Source organism: Lactuca sativa, chromosome 2, assembly GCF_002870075.4.
Source record: "Lactuca sativa cultivar Salinas chromosome 2, Lsat_Salinas_v11, whole genome shotgun sequence".
Taxonomy (NCBI): Eukaryota; Viridiplantae; Streptophyta; class Magnoliopsida; order Asterales; family Asteraceae; genus Lactuca; species Lactuca sativa.
This window is the reverse complement of record NC_056624.2, coordinates 211,753,224-211,760,383: the sequence shown is the minus strand read 5'-3', so window position 1 is coordinate 211,760,383 and position 7,160 is coordinate 211,753,224.

The following is a 7,160-nucleotide window of genomic DNA, read 5'->3' as shown; positions in this document are numbered from 1 at the left end:
CTATTCCTTACGTAAAGTGGCAAACTTTACGTGTAGCTAACGAGATCTAGGCTCAAAACACTATAAACTAGGGTTTGAGACAAAGGGGCTCAACAATCAACCCATAGATTGATGCTTTATGATTCTCTAGGCCAAGATACACATAGATCTGAAGTAGCAACTTCAGATCTGGGCTTCTAACTCGAAATGGTTCATAAACTTGTCCTAAAAGCCCCAAATCTCATGATAAAGGTTGATCTATATGCAAAAGAGGGAAGGTAGCGACTCATTACCTTCAAATGTTCTGGAAGACCTCACAAACTATGGATCTACTGCCAATCCTTGAATCCCCAATGGGTGCCTTCTTCCTTCTTCCTTCAAATCACCCAAAATGACAAGAAAGCTTGAATGAGCAACAATGGAGGCTTAGGGTTTCTGGTTCTGGACTATAGGGGCCGCAAATGAGCCCTAGGGAAGAGAATAAGGTGCTTAAATAGGGTACCAAGTCCCGAAATTAGGGTTTCCCAACCCAGACCAGACTCGCGCAGTCCACTTGCCGACTCGCCGAGTCGGTCACTTACTTTACACCCGGATCCCGCTCCGACTCGCCGAGTTCCTCCCTGGACTGGACGAGTCAACCCTCTTAAACTTAGGGTTTTTCCTTTCTTTTCTTGACCTCTCTGATTTCGGGTGTTACAACTCTCCCCCACTTAAACTAAACTTCGTCCTCGATGTTCTCTATGATCAAATGACTTGCAATCCGCCTCAACACCCTGCCTGGTGACTTTAACCCTTTTGTCCATCACTCCAGCCACTCACAGTGTTGGTCACTACTATTGGTACAAACTGAATTCTTCTCTTTTCCATAATTTCCTTAACGTTACTTCCTTCGACTGAAAATTCTGTTACCCCTCATCCGCCTACCGGATGCACTGAGACCACCCTGGTCCAACTAATCTGTCGATATCTGAGTTACCGGACTACCACCGGTCCCTACACCCCATCGCAATCTACTAGTTGCTTCCAGCGACTTCTGAAGATACTTCGATTATATATAACTGTTCTATCCACTCTGTCACTCATACTGAAATGATGCTGCTGGAACCAGCTTGCTTATCTCCCATCTGATTACTCAACTCCTACTAACTCGAGCCTTCCATCCTGAAAGGAAAAACTACCTGCCTAGCTATCCTTACAGATCACTTATACTTGGCAGAAGGCTCAACTGATCCTACTGAGAGGGACTTTCCATTTCCAAATCAACCAACTATACTGTCAGCACTTGCATTCCAACACACATACTAATACTGACCATCACACTGCAACTATCTGAAACACTGAGTTGCCTGCAACACTGAACTGCCTGAAACACTGAACTGCCTGAAACACTGAACTGCCTGAAACACTGAACTGACTGATACACTGAACTGCCTGAAACACTGAACTGCCTGAAACACTGAACTGCCATATGGCTGCTTCCCAAATATCTCGAGACCTTCCTGGTCTCCAATCATTCGTCGGTTATCTACAATACTGAGTTCCGACTCAACTGTGGAGTCAAAGGACTCCTCACTTAGTCGCTCCCACGACTTCTGAACGAAATCTTTCTATGGAACTAGTTTCCACTAGTTATCCTGTCACTGCGGCTCTAATAACCTTCCGATCCACCGATTAGGTCCAAACGTCACATCCTGACATCATCAATTCCACGACTAACAACATGATGGCTCCCAGACTGACGGTATCCCTTAACATACCCGAACCCCAACGGTCCACTGCTACTCTGATCTCATAACTGTGGTGACGATCCGACTCTCGAATCGCCGACTTAACCATAACTGAACCATTTGGAAAATCCGAAATCTAACCCGGAATTCCCATATCTTCACTGCTGCACCCGAACTGGTGGGTACTACTATTTCCCCCGCGCCCAATAACGCGCTCATGCTATCTACTAACTGGATGATTGCTACGGCTACTTCCGCAGACTTACAACACTATACTACTATTTGACTGCTAGTGAATGTTGCGGCTACCCCCCCGCAGACTTACAACACTACTACTACTATCTGACTGCTAGTGAATGCTATGGCTACCCCCGTAGACTTACAACACTACTACTACTATCTGACTGCTAGTGAATGCTACGGCTACCCCCGTAGACTTACAACACTACTACTACTATCTGACTGCTAGTGAATGCTACGACTACCCCCGTAGACTTACAACACTACTACTACTATCTGACTGCTAGTGAATGCTACGGCTATCCCCGTAGACTTACAACACTACTACTACTATCTGACTGCTAGTGAATGCTATAGCTACCCCCGCGGACTTACAACACTACTACTACTATATGTCTGCTAGTGAATGCTACGGCTACCCCCGTAGACTTACAACACTCTACTACTATCTAACTGCTAGTGAATGCTACGGCTACCCCCACAGACTTACAACACTCTACTACTATCTAAGGACATCCTGACTATCCCTAGTCCTGCTAGTGGTTCCTCATCCCGATTTCTCAAAACCAGCCCTCAGTCTCTGAATACTGCATCAACCTCAACATCTTATATCCTTGATATACTTAGTGCTTCGTCCAGGAATTCTTCGGCTTGATTCCCAAACCAACCGTCTACTAATCCGGATACAAGAAGCTATTGTTGGGAAGTTTCCAAACTCCCAACTCCTGAATCTACACAATTCTGCATGCTGACTCTGTCACTGGCTACTAATACGAAAGCATCTCTTGCTAACCGTTCTCAGGATCCTCATTCCGACTCACTTGAGCCCTACAGGTGGTCCTCCAATCCTAGATTCCCAACCAGCTTCTAACCATCTCGATTACGTGGACTAACTGGTGGGAAGGTCCTCGAACTCCCAATTCTGAACTTCTCAATCCATCAATCACTATGCTATTATCTTTTCTTCTCAGAGGCCGCGCACTCATTCTGGGTGTACGTGGCTCTTATCCTTGTATACTCGGAGGATTCTCCCCCAATTGGATTTGGCTAACTCCTTACTGCTCACTGGTCGAAAGGATTCCCAACCTTCCTTCCATTAAAAGGGCGATATGCTATCCGCCAACGTTTACCTCCGTCGGTGCTCCAACTAACTCTTACCAGATCCGCAACCTTCTTACTTTCTAACTGAGCACCCTTCGATCCTTAACCGTATTTGCTTTAGGGACTACATCCCGAGAACCAACGTTTGGGGTGCACATCCCCAACCCACTTCCTTACTGACCGCTAGCTACTCCACTAAAAACTCTGGATTATCATTACTGAGAATATAATTGATCATTAACCGACTAACACCTTCGCAAGTAGTAAGGCACTACTGCATCTTACACATACATGCTACAGTTATTGTATCCAAAGTAACCTGATCTAGATGGGACGACCTCCAATTCACCATTCAATTCCAAGGTATGCAGATGGCATAAAACTTCGTCACAAATACCCAACACATATGCTTATTGACATCAATGCAACAACATAACAATAATATCATGAATAATATTTGACAGGGAGATAAAAGATACATACCTCCATCACTCAGCGCTGCTCGAATCCTTGCTTAAATCAACCGAAAAACTCGGCTCCAAGCCGTGGGCACCCTTGCCCGACCCTAATGTCCGCTGGTAGTTCTCGAAGTCCCAGGGGCAGGAGCTGGCACCTGCCCTGATGAATACAAACTCGGACAGCGGTCCTTCTTGTGGCCCCTCCGACTACAATGGAAACATATCGGGTCAAGTTCCTGGGCGATGGTAACAGTATAATCTCTGCTAAAATGGCCAATCCGGCCGCACTTGAAACATCCAGCATCGCCTCCACTTCTACGCTTGCACGCACCCAGGTGCGTCCTACCGCACTTCCCGCATCGACTGCGGCTCTGATAGTCCTTCGTCCTCAAATCCGACCCCTTGGGCCTTTTACCCACACCTATGGCTACCTGAGTCCCATCCGTTTTCCTCTTCCTTTCCGATTCCCTGCCCGTCTCTCGCTACTGCGTTACCTTGTCGACACCGCTCGTCGACTGAACAACAGCTGTCTGATCCTGGAGCTTCGCGATCAACCTATCAGTGATCCTCACGACCATGTCGGGAAGATCCTCTCGAATGGCTCGCGAGACCTCCTCAACTATCCAATCATGCTGAGGTCTCTCTTGGAGACAGGGTGCCCCACTCACTCATGTCCCCTGATGGCAAAAAATAGAATTGGGATCTCCCTCCCTGATGGATCCCTGATCTCCATAAGCATCGGGCTCTAGACGAGCCCCATTCTGTCCTGAAACTATCCCGGCCTTAAAGGCCTCAAGATTACTGTCCATGAGCTCCACAATGGCCTCTCTAACCGAACCGAAAATCACCGGAGTCTGATCAATGATGTTGCACATGATCTTTGCGGAAATGAAATCCCTCATCTAATCATCAAGTTGTCCAGCTCTAGAGCCTGAGCCAGATCCCTCCCCGATACCTGAACTGCTAACTGGTAACTCGCGCAACGTCACCATGCTGAAAATATAACAATTCTTGTTCAATTTACACACTACTGCTGAGGGATCTCTCACACACTCTACTAGTTCCCTGGATTCATCTCAGCCTTCCTTGATTCGAGTATGGATCCTCTTCTTTCAGTAGTACGGGCCCATACTACCTTCCACATCTATCCGTACTTTCCTCAAGAACTGCCTCGACTCCACCAAGTCACTCTACTGCTACTGATCTCTGCTACTACCTTCCTAGGCTTGCCCTAAGGAACCTCTGACTCTACCCAAACAGTCCTCAGCTACTGAAGGCCTCCTTGTAACGCCAATTATCCACCACCTGAATACCATCACATGCAATGAGGCTCGGATAATCCTTCGAGTAAAAGTCCCGTCTCTACAACGGTTGGACTCAAACAAGAGCTGCGCAATAGGGCCAAATCCAGCACTCTGAGATTATTCAACCCTGATCACACGTGATGTGACGTATTCACCTAATGGCAAACTCCCATCACTCAGAGTCCCACAAAGCACAAAGCAAGCAGCATTCGGATAAAGGAAACATACTCAGGCAAAACTATTCTCATAACAAGAAATTGTACTAGCATACAATGCTAAGCTCATACTATCAGGCATAACCTACACAGGCTATCCTACTACTGTCTACTCAATACTAGCATGAAATTCTTATTAAGCTGAAACACATAAAGCAGGCACATAAGGCATCCTCCTCGATCCTTAGTCCTATACTAGCATGCTGTCCTACTGAGACTGAAGCTGAAACAAAAACTGAAACTGAAACTGATACTGATAATCATAACGTAACTTGTATGGGTAATTTGGGAGTACTTACTTGAGCTCGGCTGATTGCATGCACCACACCCTTTTTTCTCTTTTCAAGTTATTTACTTTCTAAATATTCTTTTTGCTTTTTCTAAAACTCTTTTCTTTTCTCAAACTCCTTTTTACCATAAATTTCTTTCAAAAATGTTTTTCTTTTGAAAACCTTTTACCGTTTCCTTAGTTTGAGTCCAGACATGCTCTCAAGTATGTCCGAATCCCTCAAACCAAGGCTCTGATACCAACTTGTAACGACCCAAAAATCACGACTAAAAATTTCTTTAAAAACATTACTAAAACCATATTTATAAAAATCGTATCATAAGTCATAACATAATTTTTCGAGTACTAATTCAAAACATAATCTCATTATCAGAGTCAAACATTCCCAGGCAAACTGACTATGGTGTGTGCACTGCAATCTTCCCGAGCTCCTCTTTTGAAAACTGAGTACCTGAAACCAAAACTGAAAACCATAAGCACGAAGCTTAGTGAGCTCCCCCAATCTACCACATACCATACAAACATATAAAGCACATAATGGGCCTTGCCCACTGCATCGGACCGAAGTCCGGACTAACTGGGGCATTGCCCCCTGCATCGGACCGAAGTCCGGAAACTGACTGGGACCTTGTCCCCCGCATCAAACCGAAGTCCGGACTAACTGGGGCCTTGCCCCCTGCATCGGACCGAAGTCCGGAAACTGACTGGGACCTTGTCCCCTGCATCGGACCGAAGTCCGGACTAACTGGGGCCTTGCCCCCTGCATCAGACCGAAGTCCGGAAACTGACTGGGACCTTGTCCCCTGCATCGGACCTTGTCCGGACTAACTGGGGCCTTGCCCCCTGCATCGGACTGAAGTCCGGAAACTAACTGGGACCTTGTCCCCTGCATCGGACCGAAGTCCGGAAACTGACTGAACATCACATAACATAAACATATCAACTAGCATGAACACACATATACTGCATACTGCATCGGGCCGTAGCCCAGAACACATAACACATAAATCCTGTCTGAGCCATGAAGGCATCAAACATACTAACTACTTCATCGGATCAAAATCCGGAAACTACTGCTAGCTAAACGGGTCGGCATTGTGGCCTTAGACCCGTTCCTACTAGAAGGAAACTCACCTGAACTGTTGAGCTCTGCCGATAATCCTTTGGCTGCTGATCGACAATCCCCTGAGCCGCTGCTCCTCCAGCTCTCCGAGCTACCAATATCAATATGACACTTAGTCTGACACTCCTCTAAAAGTCAACTAAGTCAACTCTGGTCAAGGTCAAAATCCTGGTCAAAGTCAACCTTCCAGGTCAACCCTACTCGCTGAGTCCACCTAATGACTCGCCGAGTTCATATGCTCAGGGTCTTTCTATTCGCGACTCGACTCGCTGAGTCAGTCCATGACTCACCGAGCCCAACTATTTCCGAGTCCTGACCTGTCCCACTCGCTGAGTCTCCACCCGACTCACTGATTCGAGTCTCAACTCGAAGGGTTTGGGGTTTCGCGACCTGACTCGCCGAGTCCAAGAATAGACTCGTCGAGCCCAAGGCAATCTTCAACCAACTCGTCGAGTTGTTCGTCCAACTCGTCGAGTTCATGCCTAACTTCATCCGACTCGACGAGTTGTTCATCCCACTCGTCGAGTTCCTCCTCATCTTCATGCTACTCGCCGAGTCCACTCGAAGGACTCGCCGAGTCCATTCAGATCGACATACATGCAGAGGACTTTTGAGTCATGCATGGACTCCAAATTGTAGATCCACTCTTCTAAAGCCTATTCCTTACGTAAAATGGAAAACTTTACATGTAGCTAACAATGGAGGCTTAGGGTTTCTGGTTCTG